At 48.6% G+C, this 26,434-nt stretch overlaps 1 long non-coding RNA gene across 1 annotated transcript in view; it reads right to left on the bottom strand.

Annotated features, from left to right (window-relative positions):
- LOC140420854 (uncharacterized) overlaps positions 1–26,434 on the bottom strand; it is a 51,887-nt gene that overhangs the window by 22,133 nt on the left and 3,320 nt on the right. Inside the window, exon 2 of the long non-coding RNA XR_011946619.1 lies at positions 9,946–10,310. This is a non-coding gene — a long non-coding RNA (uncharacterized lncRNA). The remainder of the gene's footprint in view (positions 1–9,945; positions 10,311–26,434) is intronic.

Genomic DNA, 26,434 nt, shown 5'->3' with positions numbered 1-26,434 from the left:
CTAAATGCGCACTGTATATGGAACAAGGCAAATGAGCTTGTTGCGCACGCTGAAATTGGCCAGTACGATGTGGGCATCACAGAGACGGGGCTGAAAGGGGATCAGGGCCAGGATCTAAATATCCAAGGATATATGTCCTATCGAAAGGACAGGCAGATGGGCAAGGGGGGCGGGATTGTAATGTTAGTAAGGAATGAAGTTAAATCGATAGCAAGGAGCGATATAGGATCAGAAGGCATAGAATCTCTGTGGGTAGAGTTGAGGAATCGCAAAGGTAAAAAGACCCTGATGGGACTTATGTACAGGCCCCATACCAGTACAAACAAAGAACAAAGAAATGTACAGCACAGGAACAGGCCCTTCGGCCCTCCAAGCCCGCGCCGACCATACTGCCCGACTAAACTACAATCTTCTACACTTCCTGGGTCCGTATCCGTATGTCGAAGTGCTTGGTCAGGAGGTGGGGCAGAAAATAAATCAGGAGATAGAAAAGGCATGTAAAAAAGGCAATATTACAATAATCATGGGGGACTTCAATATGCAGGTTGGTAGTGGGTCCCAAGAGAAAGGAATTTGTGGAATGTCTGAGAGATGATTTTTTGAAGCATCTCGGGAACAGGCAATTCTGGATTTAGTGATGTGTAATGAGGCAGATTTGATTAGGGAACTTCTGGTGAAGGAACCTTGAGGGAGCAGTGACCACAATATGATAGAATTTACCCTGCAGTTTGAGAGGGAGAAGCTGCAATCAGAAGTAACAATATTACAATTAAATAAGGGTAACTACAAAGACATGAGGGAGGAGCTGGCCAGAGTTGATTGGAGAAGGAGCCTAGCAGGGAAGACAGTGGAACAGCAATGGCAGGAGTTTTGGGGGGGTTATTCGGGAGGCACAACAGAAATTCATCCCAAGGAGGAGGAAACATGCTAAGGGAAGGACAAGGCATCCATGGCTAACGAGGGAAGTCAAGAACAGCATAAAAGCAAAAGAAAAAGCATACAAAGTGGCGAGGAATAGAGGGAAGCCAGAGGATTGGGAAGCCTTTAAAAATGAGCAGAGGACAACTAAAAAAGCAATAAGGGGGAAGAAGATGAAATATGAGTGCAAGCTAGCTAGTAATATAAAGGAAGATAGGACAAGTTTTTTTCAATATATAAAAGGTAAGAGATAGGCAAAAATAGACATTGGACCACTGGAAAATGTGGCTGGAGAAGTAATAATAGGAAACAAAGAAATGGCAGGAGGAAATGAATAGTTACTTTGCATCAGTCTTCACGGTGGAAGACACCAGTGGGATGCCAGAGCTCCAGGAGAATTGGAGGGCAGAGGTGAGTGCAGTGGCCATCACTAAGGAGAAGGTTCTGGGGAAACTGAAAGATCTGAAGGTGGGTAAATCACCTGGACCGGATGGACTATACCCCAAGGCTCTAAAAGAGATAGCTGAACAGATTGTGGAGGCATTGGTGCTGATCTTTCAGGAATCACTGGAGGCAGGAAGGGTCCCAGAGGACTGAAAAGTGGCTAATGTAACACCACTGTTTAAGGGAGGGAGGCAGAAGACGGGACATTATAGGCCGATTAGCCTGACTTCAGTCATTAGTAAGATTTTAGTCTGTTATTAAAGATTACATCACGGAGTGTATCTCCATTCGCCTCCGGCCCTCCATCCCCTCAGGCAGTCGCACGATCCTCAGATTCTGCCTCCGTGACCCGGTCTCCAGGTCCTCCACTTCGGATCTCCGCCCTTTGTTACTTAGCCCCTTGTTCCGCAGCTCCTCACCCATTGAGGTGAACTGGTCGCTGTGCTGTGACAATACCTCCTCCACCCTGTTCAACACCTCTCCTTGTTTCTGCACCGCTGTTGCGGCTTTGCCAAAGTCTCCTTTACCAGGGAATCCATTCAGTCCTTCAGCGAGGCCATCATCTCCTTTCGATGCCTGTCGAAGTGCTTGGAAAACAGCAAACTCCCCCACCATCTCTTCGTCCAACTTATCCATCGTCATGGGTGACCCCACCCGGTGAGCATGCTCTCGCCATCTTTCCTCCTACTGAACTTTCCACCCATTTCGCCAGCTGACTATCACTTTCTCATCCTTTCTTCCTGAATTCTTTTTCTCGTATTTCGACATCCTTTGGTTACAAAGAACAAAGAAAAGTACAGCACAGGAACAGGCCCTTCGGCCCTCCAAGCCTGCGCCGACCATGGTGCCCGTCTAAACTAAAATCTTCTACACTTCTGGGTTCCGTATCCCTCTATTCCCATCCTATTCATGTATTTGTCAAGATGCCCCTTAAATGTCACTATCGTACCTGCTTCCACCATTTCCTCCGGCACAGAGTTCCAGGCATCCACTACCCTCTGTGTAAACAACTTACCTCGTACATCTCCTCTAAACCTTGCCCCTCACGCCTTAAACCTATGCCCCCTAGTAATTGACCCCTCTACCCTGGGAAAAAGTCTCTGACTATCCACTCTGTCTATGCACCTCATAATCTTGTAGACCTCTATCAGGTTGCCTCTCACCTCCTTCTGCCAAAACGTTCCCAATCACTCAGATAAAATTCTCCCCAAAGTCTGGGCGCCAAAGGCCAAAAACAAAAGCTCCAGCAGAATCATAGAATCTACAGTGCAAAAGAAGGCCACTCGGCCCATTGAGTCTGCACCGGCTCCTGGAAAGAGCACCCCACCCAAGCTGACACCTTATCCCTGTAACCCAGTAACCCCACCTAACCTTTTTCGACACTCAGGGTAAATTTAGCATGGCCAATCCACCGAACCTGCACACCTTTGGACTAGGGGAGGAAACCGGAGCACACGGAGGAAACCCACGCACTCACGGGGAGAAAGTGCAGACTTCGCACAGACCCAGCAGGGAATGGAACCTGGGACCCTGGAGCTGAGAAGCAACTTTGCTAACCACTGTGCTACCGTGCCGCCCCTCGGCCTACACATCTCCACCCAAAGTCCATCTTGACTTTTTAATCTTATGACATTAATCACTTCAGATTTATTTCTTAAATTTTACCAGCTTTCTTTTTTTTAATAAACATTTTATTGAGGTATTTTTTGGTATTATAACAACACCAATGTACATGAAACTATAAACATAGTGCAAAAGCCTTCCTTACCAGTCCCACCTTTATTAACCCCCTACTCTAAGCTAAACCAACCCCTTCTGCTGACGATTAATTTTCCGCAAAGAAGTTGACGAAAGGTTGCCACCTCCAAGCGAACCCCAACAGTGACCCTTCAAGGCGAACTTTATTTTCCCCAAACAGAGAAAGCTAGCCATGTCAGAAAGCCAGGTCTGACTTCGGGGGATTTGAGTCCCTCCAAGCTAATAGTATCCGTCTCCGGGCTACCAGGGAAGCAAAGGCTGGAACGTCTGCTTCCTTCTCCTCCTGGATTCCCGGGTCTTCCGACACCCTGAAAATCTCCACCTCTGGACTCAGCGCCACCCTCGTTTTTAACACCGTGGACATGACATCTGCAAACCCCTGCCGAAATCCCCTAAGCTTCGGACATGCCCAGAACATGTGGACATGGTTCGCTGGTCCTCCCGCACTTTTTGCACACCTGTCTTCCACCCCAAAGAATCTGCTCATCCAGACCACAGTGAGAGCCCGGTGAACCCGGTGAGGCTGAGCCTGGCACATGTTGGGGACGCGTTGACTCTACTCAACGCGTCTGCCCATAGACCATCCCCTATCTCTCCTCCCAGCTCCTCCTCCCACTTGCGCTCCTCGGTCTGAGTCTCCTCTTGACGAATGTGATATAAAATAGTTACTTTAGAGATATTAGTTACTGTAATGTAGAGATAGGCCAGTCTCATCCTGGTGAGTTCACAGACAAAGGATTTCAGACCGCATGGCAAAGCAAGGAGGAGGTGTGTCCACCAAAGGAGGAGAAAAGGATGCTGGGTAATAAGGGGGCCAGAGGAAGGGATGAGAAGTGAGCCAATCAGAATGTATGACCAGGTCAGGAGGGGTATAGGATGACCTATGGGAATCGTGTATGTGAAACTTGATACCATTTGAATGTATTTGCAGAAATCCCTTTGTCTCCTTGTTCATTCGCTTTCCGGGGTGTAGGAGACTGGATGTGTCCTATGCCTCTGTGAAATGAATCAGGCTTGCAAGCCAAATAAAATAACTAATGCTGTACCTGAAATCCATCTCGACTTTTATTGAGGCCAGACTGACGGGTAAAGAAATTTGTATTTTGTCATTTGGTGCCGGAAACCCGGGATTTCTCAAGACGGTTCTGACCAACCGCGAAATCAGAATTGGACTGATTATGAACAGGGAGAGTGGGAAGAAGCGGCCCACAATGTATAGCTGGAAAATGACCGCGCATTGCTTTTTCCCATCTTCTTATCGTCTGATTAGTCTGGTTACTTGCGGTTGGTACGGAAAGATCGTCTCGACAAAATCAAAGGTCAGTCTGGGGATTAGAAAATTAAACTGATGGGATATCATAATTGATAGTTCAGTTTTGGGTTAATTGTGTTGTTGATGAACTGATGTGACTTCAGCAGATGAAGGTTCAGTTAAATAAGTGTTTTTAAATCTGAAGATGGTTCAACTCCATGTGTGAGTTCTGATTCGGCTTGGGTTAGGTTATGGGTTGATGCGACATCTAAAACAGATGATTCAATTCCACGTGTGAGTGTTTTAAATCTATAGTTGATGAAGCTAAAATTGTACCCTTGGACTGTGGTGGCGAAGGGCGCAGTTCTGAGGACTAGTTGAGATTGTGGGGAATTGCTTGGATAAATTTCAAGACAAAGAACATCCATAGAGCTGGATGCTGCATGTTGGTTGAAGCAGAAGTCTCTCAAAGGGTTAACAGCAGCAGCCAAAGTTAAAGACGACAGACAGTGCTTCTCACTCAGGCCTTGAGATAACAGTAGCAGCCTGTAGTGCAATCGGATACCTTTCCTTTGAGTCAGTGAACTCCAGCAAAGTTACGTTTTGAATTAATTAAAGGAAACCAGTGGGTTTCTCCACCTCTTTGATAAAAGTTATTATTTTCGAAAGCAATTGATTGAAATTGCCAGAATCTTAAGTTTTACTTACTTGAAATAATGTTTATCTCATTTTATTTGTGAATTAATAGAAACTTAAAGAAGATCACGGACACCATTTTAAAAAGTGTAAATCTGGAGATGACAGTTGACTTTGCTCCGGTATACATCACCGCAGCTAACTGCTCCCTCATTGATAGCAGCCAACATTTTTGAGAATGTAAGAAAAACTTGTTAAAATAAAAATTGTTAAGATAAAGAATTAATTAAGTTGTAAATGTTATACAAGTTGGTGTTAAGCAAATCGTAAATTTAGTTCTGAGTTGAGATCAGAGCTAAGCTTGCAAGTTGCAGTAATTCAATTTGAATTTTCAAACTTTTTAAGTTTTTAAAGAACACTGTTAGAACCTTTTCAATCATTTTGCCAAGGAGCAAAAACTGCCATTGGTTTTAAATAAGCAAATAAAAAAAATATATAGAATTTTAAAAAAAGAAAGAGCCAAAGTATGAAAGCTAAAGAGTTAATTAGATTATGGAGACAATATTGTCAAGAGGAAAGAGATAGAATCATGTTCTCAAGTTGGCAGGACAATGCCCTTAAAATGGGAATTCCAATTAGTGAACAGGGTAACAAAAAAAAAATTACAGGTCTTGAAAAAGGAATGTGCATTCAAAAAAAAAAACGCGCAAGTAAAGACAGGAAAGGCTCGGGTCAAACAAAAGATGGGCTACGTAGTTCAATGGCTGGCCTTGAATTGACAGAAAATGACCAATTCGATAATTTGAAAATGTCAGCAAAGGATTTCGACTGCACCTGTAGCATTGTCTGCACTAATTCCAGAACCACCAGAGTATAATAATTTATATCCAGTCACTGCTCCCCAGATCCCAATCATGCCAGTCACTCCAGCCCTTTTGGTTGATAGCGTGGGTCCCGATTTGCCATCTTCACGATCAGTGGGAGAGGAGGAGCTCTGTTCCACAAGCCCAGTTAGCTCTAGGACCCGATCTCAGACAGCGAGAGAAGGGCTTGATCCTAACCAGAAACAATTAAGCATACCACCTAAATCCCTTCAGACCAAGGGGAAACCGCAAATTTCGAGAACAAAGGGAGATGCCAGGATTGAAAGAGAAAGAACTCCCTCTAGTGACAGGGAGGGACGTCGAAGTCTTGGAAGAACCAGAGGAAATAGCTAGAGTGCCCCCTGGTGAGACTCGGAGCCAGTTGCCGATTAGGAAGATACCAAACCCTGACGCGGTGACTGCCGGGGCCCAGCCCACGATAGACGTTTATTTCCCATGGACACCCAGTGAGATGATGGCTATTATGGCTATAATCCCAGATAGAAAAGAATCTCCTGCTGCTTTCGTGGATTCCTTGAGAACTACCATCTCAATTTATCAACCTGATTCTAGGGACCTCTGGGCCCTAGTCCAGCAGGTTTTAACCCCAGCAGAGTACCGCAATCATCTTAATCACTTGAATTATGCTAGCCACGCCGCACTTCAGCAAGCCTATGCGTTAGACTACGATAGAGGGACACAAATCCTGAATGCGTTGAATAGCACATTTCAAAAGCCCATAAATATTTCTGCTATCTTAGACCTAAAACCTAAGAATATTGAAGAGCCAGAGGAATTTCTGGAACGTTTTAATGAAATCTACCGTGGGCAGTTAGGCGACTTGCCATATCAAAATGGTCAGAATTCCCCTCAATATTGTGCGATGTTAATGCATTGCCTACCACCTTCCGTGGCTACTGCTGTGAAATGTAACAACATGAATTGGACAGAGAACGACCCTTCCCAGATGGCAAGGGCAGTCAGATTTTATTGGAAGGAGGGTGTAGGCCAGGAAGGAGGCTCAGTTACAAAGATTAAGACTGAGTATGTAATGAAAAAGGATGATCTGTGACCCCAACAAGCGGCAGAAATGGTAGCTTACCAGCTGGAGCCCCAATATTGTGACTTTGGGTGGGTGGATCAGCGAGGGGGAGGATATAAAACCCACCCAAAGGGACCCTCAGCTCCTTTTTATGGCCCACCGTATGCACCAACAGCTTTACAACCGCCGCCCCCTCTGAGGGGCCATTGGTCTACTGGGAGAAGAGGACGGGGCAGATATAGAGGGAGCAATGCATGTTTTAATTGCGGCCGTGCAGATCACTGGCAACAGGAATGCCCCTTTAAAAGACAGGCAGCAGAAGGAGGGGGTACCCACCAAGGGGAGGACAGGCGAGATACACTGACTTCTCCCAGGCAAACCCTTTCCCAACACAGGATTGACTAGCTAATTTAGTCATAAGGACTCTCCAATCGGACAGGGAACCTATTATCTCTCTGCAGATAGGAGATGAACATCACCCATTTGTAATCGACAGTGGAGCAGCCATGTCTTCGGTATAATCAGAACTTCGACTACCACTATCCGACCACACCCAGCATTTGTCGGGGTTCTAAGGACAGGTGTGTGAGTATCCTATTTCTGAACCTGTGACAATCACTTACGAGAATAAGTCTGCAGATCATCAGTTTGTAGTGACTACTGGATTGGACTGTAACTTGTTGGCCCGAGATTTACTGTGTATCTTCCAGCTACAGCTAGAGTGCGGAGACGAAGGGGTAACGGTCCAATCATGGAGGATGAGACAACAGTGCTATATTTCTATCACCCCCCAGTGGTGGACGTTAGACATTGAACATTCACTGCATCACGTTACCCCGGCCTATGACAGAACTGGACAAAACAGGGAGTTGGAGGACAAATACCGGCCATTAATTGGGACCGAATGGCCAGTCAAAGTTACAGCCACAGTCACGGGAAAAGAAGGTACAGCCGATTTTGTTACAATGCCACCACATTTATGGCCACAGTCAGCTTCGGTAAGCCCTCATATTACACGTCAGGTCCATGACCAGTACCATGCCAGGGATTTGGGGGCTATGGTAAGGAGGGCAGTGGATCATTCAGATCCAACAGAGTACGCACTTCAAGTCACGCCAGACGGCACTGCCATAAAATATTTTGAGGTCCCTGAAACGATTAACACTCGACTGCAGCCCCGTCTATGGACAAATTAATCCGAGAGCTGTTGCAACAGGATATTTTGGTCCCTTGCCAATCAGAATGTAACACCCTCATACTTGCTGTGCCTAAACCAGCCAAGCCAGACCAGTACTGATTAGTACAGGATTACGTTCAATCAATGCCATCGCACAGCCGTTACATGCTCTCACTCTCCAACAGGATATTACGGTGTATAGCTCCCACTCGGTCATCGCACTACTGAGGCAACTGCAGACTCAGCATCTTACCGCAGCTCGTCAGAATAAGTATGAGATATGCCTTTTGAACAATCCACATTTGACATTTAAACACTGTACCACTATCAATCCAGCCTGTTTTCTTAGTGGTCCCCCTGTCCATGAAGACGCACCTGGCCACGACTGTTTAGCCTTGATTCAGGAAACTACCACAATAAGGGACGATTTGAGTGATATTTCGTCAGAACAACCTGACATGATTATGTGTGGTCAAATATCCCACCGGGGTTTAGTTAATGACTTACTGCAGGCCCTCCTTATGCCCGCGCAGATTTCCATCATTAAATGCGCGGCCCACACAAATGGTAAGACCCCAGTTGACGTTGGTAATGAACAAGCAGATTGTGCAGCGCGGACAGCCGCGCAAATTCAGCAAGTGATGGTGCCGAAAATGTTAAGTCAGACTAAACGTTCTGCAATAAATAGGTTTGCCTCTGACAAGCCAATGCCAACCATCCAAGACGTCATAAGGTTACAGGAGGACGCTCCTGAGAATGATAAACAAATGTGGAAACGGTTAGGTTGTACATATGATTCTGTTTCCTCTTTATGGACCACGCCAGCACATCAGACTTGTGTGTCTGATGTACTGGCTTTATGGGTCACTGAATGTGTACACTTTGCAACTCATTGTGGGGCTCGGGGGACTAGTGATTTGTTGCTGGACACTTGGTGGCACCCTAAAATGCAGGGGTTGGCCCAGAGTATCAGTAATCGGTGTTTAATTTGTCAGCAATATAACACCGGCAAAGGTATCCCTTGTGGGATGGGGCAAACCCCGTTGCCCAGTGGTCCCTTTGAGACTCTCCAAATGGATTACATCGAGTTGGAAAGGTGTCAATGTTGTCAATATTATAAATATGTTTTGGTTATTGGGGATGTGTTCAGTAGATGTGTCGAGGTGTACCGACTATCGATAATAAAGCTGCTACTGTGGTTAAGGTTCTGAGGCGGGAAATCATTCCCCAGTACGGCATACCAGCTCAGTTGAGTTCAGATAACGGGCCTCATTTTCTTGGACAGATTAACCTGCCTCCCATCCCCAGTGCTATTTTATAGGTGTGGAGCATGATGGGGTGGCTACGCACCATCTGTGTGATCTACGGCCTCATCACGCTTGGAGTGTTATTGGCGACAGACATGGAAAAGGGAAATATTATCTACATTTGTAACCCCAACCAAGCTACAAGCACATTTCATTTATGCAAAGGTGATGTTCTTCGCTGCCCCCATATACGAGGACAGAGTATCGACTCATGGAAGGTCACCAAATTCAAGGAAAATGCAGGACTCATGAAGCAATTGCACCGGTCCCGGCGATGGGAAGGAAACATTATATGGACATTGCCTTGTTTTTGGAGTACATGTAAATTTGATTTTGGATGTGTTAAGATTGGTGCGATAAAGGTAACATCAGACCGTCAGGAGAAGGTAGGAAGAGGTTGTGAGAGAGAGAGGGGAACTAGAGAGAGGGCGGAGCGTGTGAGAAGGGAAGTACAGCTAGAACGTAGGTTATCAGGAGATACACTTAATTTAGTTAAAGGCCACACTGAGGAAAACCCGGGTAGTATGAATCTCTTCTACCAGACTTACCACCGCTTGTATGGCCAGGGACGGGTTGTCTGCTACCCGAACCCCGCAGCGGTGTCTAGGTTATTTTCTGTTTCACCGCTTTGGGGCACTCCCCAAACGGTGGTTCATTGTCAGCATTCCGAGCCACCGCCCGAGCAAGTCACTCCTCCTTACGATCCGGGTTCAGCACCACCGGCTATTTGCCTTCCCCTTCCTCTGGATAATTCCCACTCACAGTATGATAGGCTGCAACGGTGGAGGGCGTATATACCTAGCCACTTCACTCTCAATAGGGATTCCCGGTCGTACGAGAATTGTTTAAGCAGTGAAGGATACGGCTGTTTGCTGGTAGAGGTGGAAACGAATATAACATGTCTGTTCCCCACCTGTAAGGACAAGAACAAAGAACAAAGAAATGTACAGCACAGGAACAGGCCATTCGGCCCTCCAAGCCGGTGCCGACCATGCTGCCCGACTAAACTACAATCTTCTACACTTCCTGGGTCCGTATCCCTCTATTCCCATCCTATTCATGTATTTGTCAAGATGCCCCTTAAATGTCACCATCGTCCCTGCTTCCACCACCTCCTCCGGTAGCGAGTTCCAGGCACCCACTACCCTCTGCGTAAGAAACTTGCCTCGTACATCTACTCTAAACCTTGCCCCTCTCACCTTAAACCTATGCCCCCTAGTAATTGACCCCTCTACACTGGGGAAAAGCCTCTGACTATCCACTCTGTCTATGCCCCTCATAAGTTTGTAGACCTCTATCAGGTCTCCCCTCAACCTCATTCGTTCCAGTGAGAACAAACCGAGTTTATTCAACCGCTCCTCATAGCTAATGCCCTCCATACCAGGCAACATTCTGGTAAATCTCTTCTGCACCCTCTCTAAAGCCTCCACATCCTTCTGGTAGTGTGGCGACCAGAATTGAACACTATACTCCAAGTGTGGCCTAACTAAGGTTCTATACAGCTGCAACATGACTTGCCAATTCCTATACTAATGCCCCGGCCAATGAAGGCAAGCATGCCGTATGCCTTCTTGACTACCTTCTCCACCTGTGTTGCCCCTTTCAATGACCTGTGGACCTGTACTCCTAGATCTCTTTGACTTTCAATACTCTTGAGGGTTCTACCATTCACTGTATATTCCCTACCTGCATTAGACCTTCCAAAATGCATTACCTCACATTTGTCCGGATTAAACTCCATCTGCCATCTCTCCGCCCAAGTCTCCAAACAATCTAAATCCTGCTGTATCCTCTGACAGTCCTCATCGCTATCCGCAATTCCACCAACCTTTGTGTCGTCTGCAAACTTACGAATCAGACCAGTTACATTTTCCTCCAAATCATTTATATATACTACAAACAGCAAAGGTCCCAGCACTGATCCCTGTGGAACACCACTGGTCACAGCCCTCCAATTAGAAAAGCATCCTACCATTGCTACTCTCTGCCTTCTATGACCTAGCCAGTTCTGTATCCACCTTGCCAGCTCACCCCTGATCCCGTGTGACTTCACCTTTTGTACTAGTCTACCACGAGGGACCTTGTCAAAGGCCTTACTGAAGTCCATATAGACAACATCCACTGCCCTACCTGCATCAATCATCTTAGTGACCTCCTCGAAAAACTCTATCAAGTTAGTGAGACACGACCTCCCCTTCACAAAACCATGCTGCCTCTCATTAATATGTTCATTTGCTTCCAAATGGGAGTAGATCCTGTCTCGAAGAATTCTCTCCAGTAATTTCCCGACCACTGCAGTAAGGCTCACCGGCCTGTAGTACCCTGGATTATGCTTGCTACCCTTCTTAAACAGAGGAACAACATTGGCTATTCTCCAGTCCTCCGGGACATCCCCTGAAGACAGTGAGGATCCAAAGATTTCTGTCAAGGCCTCAGCAATTTCCTCTCCAGCCTCCTTCAGTATTCTGGGGTAGATCCCATCAGGCCCTGGGGACTTATCTACCTTAATATTTTTTAAGACACCCAACACCTCATCTTTTTGGATCTCAATGTGACCCAGGCTATCTACACACCCTTCTCCAGACTCAACATCTACCAATTTGATCTCTTTGGTGAATACTGATGCAAAGTATTCATTTAGTACCTCGCCCATTTCCTCTGGCTCCACACATAGATTCCCTTGCCTATCCTTCAGTGGGCCAACCCTTTCCCTGGCTACCCTCTTGCTTTTTATGTACGTGTAAAAAGCCTTGGGATTTAACCCTATTTGCCAATGACTTTTCGGGACCCCTTCTAGCCCTCCTGACTCCTTGCATAAGTTCCTTCCTACTTTCCTTATATTCCACGCAGGCTTCGTCTGTTCCCAGCCTTTTAGCCCTGACAAATGCCTCCTTTATCTTTTTGACGAGGCCTACAACATCTCTCGTTATCCAAGGTTCCCGAACATTGCCGTATTTATCCTTCTTCCTGACAGGAACATGCCGGTCCTGAATTCCTTTCAACTGGCACTTGAAAGCCTCCCACATGTCAGATGTTTATTTGCCCTCAAACATCCGCCCCCAATCTATGTTCTTCAGTTCCCGCCTAATATTGTTATAATTAGCCTTCCCCCAATTTAGCACATTCATCCTAGGACCACGCTTATCCTTGTCCACCAGTACTTTAAAACTTACTGAATTGTGGTCACTGTTACCAAAATGATCCCCTACTGAAACATCTACCACCTGGCCGGGCTCATTCCCCAATACCAGGTCCAGTACCGCCCCTTCCCTAGTTGGACTGTCTACATATTGTTTTAAGAAGCCCTTCTTTGAGAAGGTGACTGAACAGGTAGACGAGGGTAGAGCAGTTGATGTGGTGTATATGGATTTCAGCAAAGCGTTTGATAAGGTTCCCCACGGTAGGCTATTGCAAAAAATACGGAGGCTGGGGATTGAGGGTGATTTAGAGATGTGGATCAGAAATTGGCTAGCTGAAAGAAGACAGAGGGTGGTGGTTGATGGGAAATGTTCAGAATGGAGTACAGTCACAAGTGGAGTACCACAAGGATCTGTTCTGGGGCCGTTGCTGTTTGTCATTTTTATCAATGACCTAGAGGAAGGCGCAGAAGGGTGGGTGAGTAAATTTGCAGACGATACTAAAGTCGCTGGTGTTGTCGATAGTGTGGAAGGATGTAGCAGGTTACAGAGGGATATAGATAAGCTGCAGAGCTGGGCTGAGAGGTGGCAAATGGAGTTTAATGTAGAGAAGTGTGAGGTGATTCACTTTGGAAGGAATAACAGGAATGCGGAATATTTGGCTAATGGTAAAGTTCTTGAAAGTGTGGATGAGCAGAGGGATCTAGGTGTCCATGTACATAGATCCCTGAAAGTTGCCACCCAGGTTGATAGGGTTGTGAAGAAGGCCTATGGAGTGTTGGCCTTTATTGGTAGAGGGATTGAGTTCCGGAGTCGGGAGGTCATGTTGCAGCTGTACAGAACTCTGGTACGGCCGCATTTGGAGTATTGCGTACAGTTCTGGTCACCGCATTATAGGAAGGACGTGGAGGCTTTGGAGCGGGTGCAGAGGAGATTTACCAGGATGTTGCCTGGTATGGAGGGAAAATCTTATGAGGAAAGGCTGACGGACTTGAGGTTGTTTTCGTTGGAGAGAAGAAGGTTAAGAGGAGACTTAATAGAGGCATACAAAATGATCAGGGGGTTGGATAGGGTGGACAGTGAGAGCCTTCTCCCGCGGATGGATATGGCTGGCACGAGGGGACATAACTTTAAACTGAGGGGTAATAGATATAGGACAGAGGTCAGAGGTAGGTTCTTTACGCAAAGAGTAGTGAGGCCGTGGAATGCCCTACCTGCTACAGTAGTGAACTCGCCAACATTGAGGGCATTTAAAAGTTTATTGGATAAACATATGGATGATAATGGCATAGTGTAGGTTAGATGGCTTTTGTTTCGGTGCAACATCGTGGGCCGAAGGGCCTGTACTGCGCTGTATTGTTCTATGTTCTATGTTCTATGTTCCTGGATGCTCCTTACAAACTCCGCCCCGTCTAAGCCCCTGGCACTAAGTGAGTCCCAGTCAATATTGGGGAAGTTGAAGTCTCCCATCACCACAACCCTGTTGTTTTTACTCTTTTCCAAAATCTGTCTACCTCTCTGCTCCTCTATCTCCCCCTGGCTGTTGGGAGGCCTGTAGTAAACCCCCAACATTGTGACTGCACCCTTCTTATTCCTGATCTCTACCCATATAGCCTCACTGCCCTCTGAAGTGTCCTCCCGCAGTCCAGCTGTGATATTCTCCTGAACCAGTAGCGCAACTCCGCCTCCCCTTTTACATCCCCCTCTATCCTGCCTGAAACATCTAAATCCTGGAACGTTTAGCTGCCAAACCTGCCCTTCCCTCAACCAGGTCTCTGTAATGGCAACAACATCATAGTTCCAAGTACTAATCCAAGCTCTAAGTTAATCTGCCTTACCCGTAATACTTCTTGCCTTAAAACATATGCACTTCAGGTCACCAGACCCGCTGTGTTCAGCATCTTCTCCCTGTCTGCTCTGCCTCAGAGCCCCACTGTCCCTATTCCCTACTTCTCCCTCACCTTCTGACCTATTGCTCCCGTGCCCACCCCCCTGCCATACTAGTTTAAACCCTCCCGTGTGACACTAGCAAACCTCGATGCCAGGATATTTATGACTCTCCGGTTTAGATGCAACCCGTCCTTCTTATATAGGTCACACCTGCCCCAGAAGAGCTCCCAGTGGTCCAGATAACGGAAACCCTCCCTTCTACACCAGCTGTTTAGCCACGTGTTTAGCTGCTCTATCTTCCTATTTCTAGCCTCACTGGCACGTGGCACAGGGAGTAATCCCGAGATTACAACCCTAGAGGTCATGTGTTTTAACTTTCTGCCTAGCTCCCTGAACTCCTGCTGCAGGACCTCATGCCCCTTCCTGCCTATGTCGTTAGTACCAATATGTACAACGACCTCTGCCTGTTTGCCCTCCCCCTTCAGGATGCCCTCTACCCGCTCGGAGACATCCTGGACCCTGGCAGCAGGGAGGCAACATACCATCCTGGAGTCTCTTTCACGTCCACAGAAGCGCCTATCTGTGCCCCTGACTATAGAGTCCCCTATTACTATTGCTTTTCTGCGCTTTGACCCTCCCTTCTGAACATCAGAGCCAGCCGTGGTGCCACTGCTCTGGCTGCTGCTATTTTCCCCTGATAGGCTATCCCCCCGACAGTATCCAAAGGGGTATACCTGTTCGAGAGGGGGACAACCACAGGGGATTCCTGCACTGACTGCCTGCCCTTTCTGGTGGTCACCCATTTCTCTGCCTGCACCTTGGGTGTGAACACATTTACATAACTGCGATCTATGACGCTTTCCGCCACCTTCATGTTCCTAAGTGCATCCAATTGCTGCTCCAACCGAACCATGCGGTCTGTGAGGAGCTCCAGTTGGGTGCACTTTCTGCAGATGAAGCCATCCGGGATGCTGGAAGCCTCCCGGACCTGCCACATCTCACAGTCAGAGCACTGCACCCCTCTAACTGACATTGCGTCAATTAATTAAAATTAAAATTAAATTAAAATTTTTTAAAAAAAATATATATATTTTTTTAAATTTCAAAGTTACTGTTAACTATCTGTTTCCTAGCACTAGATTTCTAATAGAAATGCGAAAGCTAAATATAGTACTCTCCGATCTCTGGCTTAGATACCCCTCTAAATTATAATTAAGTAATTATGTTTAATCAGTTACCAATGCTTAATTTTTTAAATTTAGTGTAGATTCCCAACCAGCCACTCAGGTCACAGTTTTTCTGTGATGTCACTTCAGTTTCCCCCGACACACACAATTTGAAAAAGGTATAAAAGTAAAAATGAGTAAAAATCACTTACTTACCTTCTTACCTTCTGAGTGTCTTAGATGTTCTCAGGTTCTCTCCCTGACAGAGACTGCTCCTCCACCTCCGAACCTTGACCTGCACAATGCTAATATAATATAATGAAAATATAATATGGCACTTTCCTCACACCAATGGGTCTTATTATTAGGTTAGAGGAGGAGGGCGGGTGGGAGACACTACACGTGTAGTATCTCGGGTTTCCTCTCCACCAGAATTTATTGGTTGGGGGGGGTCTTCCCAGAAGTCCGCAGGTCGAAAAGAAAACAGAAAAGAAGTGTTTTTTAAAAAGGATAAACTTACCTCCCAGAAATCACTTGCGCACCGCTCCCGCTGAAATCGACTGGCCTGCTCCTGTGAAGGCAAGTGTTTTTAAAGGATACACTTACCTCCCTGAAATCACTTGCGCACCGCTCCCGCTGAAATCGACTGGCCTGCTCCTGTGAAGGCAAGTGTTTTTAAAGGATACACTTACCTCCCAGAAATCACTTGCGCACCGCTCCCGCTGAAATCAACTGTCCTGCTCCTGTGAAGGTAAGTGATTTTAAAGGATACACTTACCTCCCAGAAATCACTTGCGCACCGCTCCCGCTGAAATCGACTGGCCTGTTCCTGTGAAGGTAAGTGTTTTTTAAGGATAAACTTACCTCCCAGAAATCCCTTGCGCACCGCTCCCGCTGAAATCGACTGGCCTGCTCCTGTGAAAGCAAGTGTTTTTAAAGGATACACTTACCTCCCAGAAATCACTTGCGCACCGCTCCCGCTGAAATCGACTGGCCTGCTCCTGTGAAGGTAAGTGTTTTTTTAAAATATATTTTATTCAAGATTTTTTGGCCAAACATAACAGTACGTAGTGTTTCTTTTAAACAACAATAAAGCAATATAAATAACAGTGGCCAGTTTTAAACAAATAAATAAATAATATATGAACAGAAACAAAAACCAAACTAAATGGCAACTGCCTTGTCAAAAATAAATACTCTCCAAAGATACAATCCAACAGTCCAATATACATTACCTAAAACAAGTGCCTATACATATACAATAACATCCCTGAGAGTCCGTCCGATTCCTCCCCCCCCCCCCCCCCCCCCCTGGGTTGCTGCTATTGTCTTCTTCTTTTCCATTCCCTCTATCTTTCTGTGAGGTAGTCGACGAACGGTTGCCACCGCCTGGTGAACCCTTGAGCCGAACCCCTTAGTACGAACTTAATCCGTTCTAACTTTATAAACCCTGCCATGTCGTTTATCCAGGTCTCCACACCCGGGGGTTTGGCATCCTTCCACATTAACAATATCCTGCGCCGGGCTACTAGGGACGCAAAGGCCAAAACATCAGCCTCTCTCGCCTCCTGCACTCCCGGCTCTTCTGCAACCCCAAATATAGCCAACCCCCCAGCTTGGTTCGACCTGGACCCCCACCACCTTCGAAAGCACCTTTGCCACCCCCACCCAAAACCCCTGTAGTGCCGGGCATGACCAGAACATGTGGGTGTGATTCGCTGGGCTTCTCGAGCATCTCGCACACCTATCCTCTACCCCCAAAAATTTACTGAGCCGTGCTCCAGTCATATGCGCCCTGTGTAACACCTTAAATTGTATCAGGCGTAGCCTGGCACACGAGGACGATGAGTTTACCCTACGTAGGGCATCAGCCCACAGCCCCTCCTCAATCTCCTCCCCCAGCTCTTCTTCCCATTTCCCTTTCTGCTCATCTACCATGATCTCCCCCTCGTCCCTCATTTCCCTATATATGTCCGACAACTTACCATCCCCCACACACATCTCTGAGATCACTCTATCCTGCACCTCCTGCGTTGGGAGCTGCAGGAATTCCCTCACCTGTTGCCTCGCAAAAGCCCTCAGTTGCATATACCGAAATGCATTCCCTTGGGGCAACCCATATTTTTCTGTCAGCGCTCCCAGACTCGCAAACATCCCATCTACAAACAGATCTTTCAATTGTGCTACCCCTGCTCTTTGCCATAATCCCCCATCCATTCTCCCCGGAACAAACCTATGGTTATTTCTTATCGGGGACCGCACCGAGGCTCCCGTCTTTCCCCTATGCCGTCTCCACTGCCCTCAAATTTTCAATGTAGCCACCACCACCGGGCTTGTGGTGTATTTCTTCGGTGAGAACGGCAACGGTGCCGTCACCATAGCTTGTAGGCTAGTCCCCCTGCAGGACGCCCTCTCCAATCTCTTCCACGCCGCTCCCTCCTCTTCTCCCATCCACTTACACACCATTGAAATATTGGCGGCCCAGTAGTACTCACTTAGGCTCAGTAGTGCCAGCCCCCCCCTGTCCCTACTACGCTGCAAAAATCCCCTCCTCACTCTCGGGGTCTTCCCGGCCCACACAAAACTCATAATACTCTTCTCGATTCTTTTGAAAAAAGCCTTCGTGACCACCACCGGGAGGCACTGAAACACAAAAAGGAATCTCGGGAGGACCACCATTTTAACCGCCTGCATCCTACCTGCCAGTGGCAGGGACATCATGTCCCATCTCTTAAAGTCCTCCTCCATCTGTTCCACCAACCGCGTTAAATTAAGCCGATGTAATGTACCCCAATTCTTGGCTATCTGGATCCCCAAGTACCGAAAGTCCCTTGTTACCTTCCTCAACGGTAAATCCTCTATTTCTCTGCTCTGCTCCCCTGGATGCACCACAAACAACTCACTTTTCCCCATGTTCAATTTATACCCTGAAAAATCCCCAAACTCCCCAAGTATCCACATTATCTCTGGCATCCCCTCCGCCGGGTTCGCCACATATAGCAACAAATCATCCGCATTAAGAGATACCCGGTGTTCTTCTCCTCCCCTGAGTACTCCCCTCCACTTCCTGGAACCCCTCAATGCTATGGCCAGGGGCTCAATCGCCAGTGCAAACAATAACGGGGACAGAGGACATCCCTGCCTCGACCCTCTATGGAGCCGAAAATAATCAGACACCCGTCCATTCGTGACCACGTTCGCCATCGGGGCCCTATACAGCAACTGTACCCATCTGATATACCCATCTCCAAAGCCAAATCTCCTCAGCACCTCCCACAAATAATCCCACTCCACTCTATCAAATGCTTTCTCGGCATCCATCGCCACCACTATCTCCGCTTCCCCCTCTGGTGGGGGCATCATCATTACCCCTAGCAGCCTCCGTATATTCGTATTCAGCTGTCTCCCCTTCACAAACCCAGTTTGGTCCTCATGAACCACCTCATCCTCAATCCTCTATCCTTGTTGCCATTACCTTGGCCAGAATCTTAGCGTCCACATTCAGGAGGGAAATAGGCCTATAGGACCCGCATTGCAGCGGGTCTTTTTCCTTCTTTAGGAGGAGCGATATCGTTGCCTCTGACATAGTCGGGGGCAGCTGCCCCCTTTCCCTCATTAAAGGTTCTCATCAGTAGCGGGGCCAGCAAGTCCATATATTTCCTATAGAATTCAACTGGAAATCCGTCTGGTCCCCGGGCCTTCCCCGCCTGCATGCTCCTAATCCCTTTCACTACTTCCTCCGTCTCAATCTGTGCTCCCAGTCCCGCCCTCTCCTGCTCCTCCACCTTAGGAAATTCCAGCTGATCCAGAAAGCACATCATTCTCTCCTTCCCATCCGGGGGCTGAGCTTCATATAATCTTTCATAAAATGCCTTGAACACTCCATTCACTCTCTCCGCTCCCCGCTCCATCTCTCCCTCCTCATCTCTCACCCCCCCCATCTCCCTCGCTGCTCCCCTTTTCCTCAGTTGGTGGGCCAGCAACCTGCTCGCCTTCTCCCCATATTCGTACTGTACACCCTGTGCCTTCCTCCATTGTGCCTCTGCATTACCCGTAGTCAACAAGTCAAATTCTACATGTAGCCTTTGCCTTTCCCTGTGCAGTCCCTCCTCCGGTGCCTCCGCATATTGTCTGTCCACCCTCAGAAGTTCTTTCAACAACCGCTCCCTTTCCCTACCCTCCTGCTTTCCTTTATGTGCCCTAATAGATATCAGCTCCCCTCTAACCACTGCCTTCAGCGCCTCCCAGACCACTCCCACCTGAACCTCCCCATTATCATTGAGTTCCAAGTACCTTTCAATACACCCCCTCACCCTTAAACACACCCCCTCATCTGCCAATAATCCCATGTCCATTCTCCAAGGTGGACGCTGTTCTTTTTCCTCCAGGTCCACCCAATGTGGAGCGTGATCCGAAATAGCTATAGCCGTGTACTCCGTCCCCGTCACCTTCGGGATCAGTGCCCTTCCCAAAACAAAAAAGTCTATCCGTGAATAAACTTTGTGGACATAGGAGAAAAACAAAAACTCCTTACTCCTAGGTCGACTAAATCTCCAGGGGTCTACTCCTCCCATCTGCTCCATAAAATCCTTAAGCACCCTCGCTGCAGCTGGCCTCCTTCCGGTCCTGGACCTCGATCTGTCCAGCCCTGGGTCCAGCACCGTATTAAAGTCTCCACCCATTACCAACTTCCCCACCTCTAGGTCCGGGATACGTCCTAACATGCGCCTCATAAAGTTGGCATCATCCCAGTTCGGGGCATATACGTTCACTAAGACCACCGCCTCCCCTTGCAATTTGCCACTCACCATCACGTATCTGCCCCCTCTATCCGCCACTATGGTCTTTGCCTCAAACATTACCCGCTTCCCCACTAGTATAGCCACCCCACTGTTTTTTGCGTCTAGCCCCGAATGAAACACCTGCCCCAACCATCCTTTGCGTAGTCTGAACTGGTCTATCAGTTTCAGATGCGTCTCCTGCAGCATAACCTAAGTTTCTTTAGGTGTGCGAGTACCCGTGCCCTCTTTATCGGCCCGTTCAGCCCTCTCACATTCCACGTGATCAGCCGGGTTGGGGGGCTCTTTACCCCCCCCCCCCTTGTCGACTAGCCATCTCCTTTTTCAATCCAGCTCCTCACCCGGTTCCCACGTAGCCGTATCTCCCCCCAACGGCGCCCTCCCGCCCCGACCACCCCACCCCATACCAGCTCCCCCTTCTCCCCAGCAGCAGCAACCCAGTTAACCCCCTCCCCCCCCCCCCGCTAGATCTCTCACTAGCGTGATTGCACCCCCCATGTTGCTCCCAGAAGTCAGCAAACTCTGGCCGACCTCGGCTTCCCCCCGTGACCTCGGCTCCCACTGTGCGAGGCCCCCTCCTTCCTGCTTCCCTGTTCCCGCCATGATTACCATAGCGCGAGAACTTCCCATTTGGCCCCGCCCCCAATGGCCGGCGCCCCCAGCTCCTCATCCTCCCCCCCCCCCACGACATGGGGAAGAGAGAAAAGTTACAGGGTCGCAGGATTAACAACTTGGGAAATCATCTCTTCCCCCTTTTCCCCCTCTTCACCCCACATATTCGCCCCACCACTTTGTCCCAAACGTTCTTTTTCTAGCCCGCTTATTCCAGTTTCTCCTCGACAATAAATGTCCACGCCTCTTCTGCCGTTTCGAAGTAGTGGTGTTTCCCTTGGTGTGTGACCCACAATCTTGCCGGCTGCAGCATTCCAAATTTAACCTTCCTTTTGTGCAGCACCGCCTTGGCCCGATTAAAGCTTGCTCTCCTTCTCGCCACCTCCACACTCCAATCTTGATATACGCGGATCACCGCGTTCTCCCACCTACTGCTCCGAGTTTTCTTTGCCCATCAAAGGACCACCTCTCTGTCCTTATATCGGAGAAATCTCACCACTATGGCTCGAGGAATTTCTCCAGCCCTCGGTCTTCGCGCCATAACTCGATAGGCTCCCTCCACCTCCAACGGGCCCGTCGGGGCCTCCGATCCCATTAACGAGTGCAGCATCGTGCTCACATATGCCCCGACGTCCGCCCCTTCTGCACCTTTGGGAAGACCAAGAATCCTTAAATTCTTCCTCCTCGCATTATTCTCCAGCACCTCCAGCCTCTCCACACACCTTTTGTGTTGTGCCTCGTGCATCTCTGTCTTCACCACCACGCCCTGTATGTCGTCCTCATTCTCAGCAGCCTTTGCCTTCACGACCCGAAGCTCCTGCTCCTGGGTCTTTTGCTCCTCCTTTAGCCCTTCAATCGCCTGTAATATCGGGGCCAACAGCTCCTTCTTCATCTCCTTTTTAAGTTCTTCCACGCAACGCCGCAGGAACTCTTGTTGGTCAGGGCCCCATATTAAACTGCCTCCTTCTGACGCCATCTTGCTTTGTGCCTGCCTTCCTGGCCGCTGCTCTAGAGGATCCACCGCAATCCGGGCACTTTCCTCTCCTTTTTCCATCCGTGTCCAGGGGGGATTCCCTTCTGGTTTACCGCACAGTGTTTTTAGCCGTTAAAATTGCCGTTGGGGCTCCTATTAAGAGCCCAAAAGTCCTTTCCACCGGGAGCTGCCAAAACGTGCGACTTAGCTGGTCATCGCCGCACCCGGAAGTCAGGTAAGTGTTTTTAAAGGATACACTTATCTCCCAGAAATCACTTGCGCACCGCTCTCGCTGAAATCGACTGGCCTGCTCCTGTGAAGGCAAGTGTTTTTAAAGGATACACTTACCTCCCTGAAATCACTTGCGCACCGCTCCCACTGAAATCGACTGGCCTGCTCCTGTGAAGGTAAGTGTTTTTAAAGGATGCACTTACCTCCCAGAAATCACTTGCGCACCGCTCCCGCTGAAATCGACTGGCCTGTTCCTGTGAAGGTAAGTGTTTTTAAAGGATAAACTTACCTCCCAGAAATCACTTGCGCACCGCTCCCGCTGAAATCGACTGGCCTGCTCCTGTGAAGGTAAGTGTTTTTAAAGGATACACTTACCTCCCTGAAATCACTTGTGTACTGCTCCCGCTGAAATCGACAGGAGGTGTCATATCACCCAGGCGTCTGGCCAATGCGTTTGTTACAACACCACTGGCGTTCTATTATTTATTTTTTTTAAATCTGTTTTATTGAAATTTTTTTCCCAAACAACTATTTTTCCCCTCTTACAAAGCAAACGCAACAATAATACAGAAATTTTTAACAATACACAAGTAACAAAACCCCTTTATCTTTGACCTAAACTAAACTAAACACCACCCCCCCCTTCCCCCTGGGTTGCTGCTGCTGGTCATCTGTCTTCCCTCTAACGTTCCCCTAGGTAGTCGAGAAATGGCTGCCACCGCCTGGTGAACCCTTGAACCGATCCTCTCAGGGCAAACTTTATCTGCTCCAGTTTAATGAACCCCGCCATATCATTTACCCAGGCCTCCAGTCCAGGGGGTTTTGCCTCCTTCCACATGAGTAGGATCCTGCGCCGGGCTATTAGGGACGCAAAGGCCACAACGTCGGCCTCTTTCGCCTCCTGCACTCCCGGCTCTTCCGCAACTCCAAATAGAGCTAACCACCAGCCTGGTTTGACCCGGGCCTTCACCACCCGCGAAATCACTCCCGTCACTCCCTTCCAGTGCCGGGCACGCCCAAAACATATGTGCGTGGTTTGCCGGGCTCCCGCCACACCTCCCACATTTGTCCTCCACTCCAAAGAACCTGCTCAATCTTGCTCCCGTTATGTGTGCTCTATGTAGCACCTTAAATTGAATCAGGCTAAGCCTGGCGCGTGAGGAAGAGGAATTTACCCTGCTTAGGGCATCAGCCCACATACCCTCCTCTATCTCCTCCCCTAGTTCTTCTTCCCACTTTCCTTTTAGTTCGCCCACCGACTCCTCCTCCTCTTCCCTCATCTCTCGGTAAATCTCTGACACCTTGCCCTCTCCGACCCACACCCCTGAAAGCACCCTGTCCTGTATCCCCTGTGTCGGGAGCAACGGAAATTCCCTCACCTGTTGTCTAGTAAACGCCCTCACCTGCATATATCTCAAGAAATTTCCCCGGGGCAACTTATACTTTTCCTCCAATGCTCCCAAGCTCGCAAAAGTCCCATCTATAAATAAATCTCCCACTCTCCTAATTCCCAACTGGTACCAGCTCTGAAATCCTCCATCCATTCTTCCTGGGACGAACCTATGGTTGTTCCTGATTGGGGACCCCACCACTCTCTGTCGCCTCCACTGTCCCCAGATATTCAATGTTGCTGCCACCACCGGGTTTGTGGTAAACTTTTTAGGTGAGATCGGTAGCGGCGCCGTCACCAGCGCCTCTAAACTCGTCCCTTTACAGGACTTTCTCTCCAGTCTTTTCCACGCCGCTCCCTCACCCTCCATCATCCATTTACGTATCATTGCCACATTGGCGGCCCAATAGTAATCGCCCAAGTTCGGTAGTGCCAATCCTCCTCTGTCCCTACTACGCTGAAGGAACCCCCTCCTTACTCTCGGAACTTTCCCTGCCCACACGAAGCTCGTGATGCTCCTGTCTATTTTATTAAAAAAGGTCTTAGTGATTAGTATAGGGAGACATTGAAATACAAATAAGAACCTCGGGAGGACCATCATCTTAATTGCTTGCACCCTGCCCGCCAGCGATAGAGGCTGCATGTCCCACCTCTTGAAGTCCTCCTCCATTTGTTCTACCAACCGTGTCAGATTAAGTCTGTGCAAGGTTCCCCAGCTCCTAGCGATCTGAATCCCCAGGTATCGGAAGTTTCTTTCCACTTTCCTTAGAGGCAAGCCTTCTATCTCTCTACTCTGGTCCCCTGGATGTATCACAAATAATTCACTCTTCCCCATGTTTAGCCTATACCCCGAGAAATCCCCGAACCCCCTCAAAATTCGCATAACCTCTATCATTCCCCCCGCTGGGTCCGACACGTATAACAATAGGTCATCCGCATATAACGAGACTCGGTGTTCTTCTCCCCCTCTAATCACTCCTCTCCATTTCCTGGAGTCTCTCAACGCCATGGCCAGAGGTTCAATTGCCAACGCGAACAACAATGGAGACAGCGGGCATCCCTGTCTTGTTCCCCTATATAGTCGGAAATACTCCGATCTATGTCGACCTGTAACTACGCTTGCCGTTGGAGCCCCATAAAGAAGTCTAACCCAGCTAATAAACCCGTTCCCAAACCCAAACCTCCTTAACACTTCCCATAAATACTCCCACTCCACCCTATCAAATGCCTTCTCTGCGTCCATTGCCGCCACTATCTCTGCCTCCCCCTCCACTGGGGGCATCATTATCACCCCTAATAGTCGTCGCACGTTAACATTCAGTTGTCTCCCTTTTACGAACCCTGTCTGGTCTTCGTGCACCACCCCCGGGACACAGTCCTCTATCCTCGATGCCAGTACCTTTGCCAACAATTTGGCGTCCACGTTCAACAATGAAATGGGTCTATAGGACCCGCACTGCAACGGATCTTTATCCCTCTTCAAAATTAACGATATCGTCGCCTCCGACATCGTCGGGGGTAGAGTCCCCCCTTTCCTGGCCTCATTGAACGTCCTCACCATCAACGGGGCCAACAAGTCCACATATTTTCTGTAATACTCCACCGGGAACCCGTCTGGTCCTGGGGCCTTCCCTGCTTGCATGCTTCCCAGTCCCTTAATAACCTCGTCCACCCCAATCGGTGCCCCCAGGCCTACCACCCCCCGCTCCTCCACTTTCGGGAACCTCAATTGGTCCAGGAACTGCCGCATCCCCTCCTCTCCCTCTGGGGGTTGAGACCTATACAGTTCCTCATAGAAGGTCTTGAACACCTCATTTATCTTTCCTGCCCTTCGCACCGTGTCTCCCCTTTCGTCTCTAATTCCTCCTATCTCCCTCGCTGCTGCCCTCTTTCGCAATTGATGAGCCAACAGGCGACTCGCCTTTTCCCCATATTCATACCTCCTCCCCTGTGCCTTCCTCCACAGTACCTCCGCCTTTCTGGTGGTCAGAAGGTCAAATTCCGTCTGCAGTCGTCTCCTCTCCCTGTACAATTCCTCCTCCGGGGTCTCTGCAAATTCCCTATCCACCCTTAAAATCTCACCCAGTAATCTTTCCCTTTCCTTGGCCTCTGTTTTCCTTTTGTGGGCCCCAATGGAGATCAGCTCTCCTCTGACCACCGCTTTTAGTGCTTCCCATACCACTCCCACAGGGACCTCGCCGTCGTCATTGACCTCCAGGTATCTCTCAATACACCCCCGCACTCTTGCACACACTCCCTCATCCCCCATCAGTCCCACATCTAATCGCCAGAGTGTTCTCTGCTCCCTTTCCTCTCCTAATTCCAGGTCCACCCAATGCGGGGCATGATCCGAAACCGCTATGGCTGAGTACTCAGCTTCCTCCACCCTAGAGATCAACGACCTTCCCAAAACAAAAAAATCTATCCGGGAGTACACTTTATGGACATGGGAGAAGAAGGAAAACTCCCTAGCCCTGGGTCTAAGAAATCGCCATGGATCCACTCCCCCCATTTGGTCCATAAACCCCTTAAGTACTTTGGCCGCTGCCGGCCTTCTTCCGGTCCTTGAGCTGGATCTATCTAGCCCCGGGTCCAGCACCGTATTAAAGTCCCCTCCTAAAATCAAGTTTCCTACCTCCAGGTCCGGTATACGCCCCAGCATCCGTCTCATAAATCCCGCATCGTCCCGGTTTGGGGCATACACATTAACCAACACGACCTCCATTCCCTCCAGCCTGCCACTCATCATTACATATCTACCTCCGCTATCTGCTACGATGTTCTTTGCTTCAAATGCTACGCGTTTCCCCACCAAAATGGCCACCCCTCTATTCTTTGC

This window comes from Scyliorhinus torazame, chromosome 5 (genome assembly GCF_047496885.1).
Source record: "Scyliorhinus torazame isolate Kashiwa2021f chromosome 5, sScyTor2.1, whole genome shotgun sequence".
Classification (NCBI taxonomy): Eukaryota; Metazoa; Chordata; class Chondrichthyes; order Carcharhiniformes; family Scyliorhinidae; genus Scyliorhinus; species Scyliorhinus torazame.
Note: the sequence above shows the minus strand (reverse complement) of the source record. Positions and strands in the feature narration are given on the sequence as shown.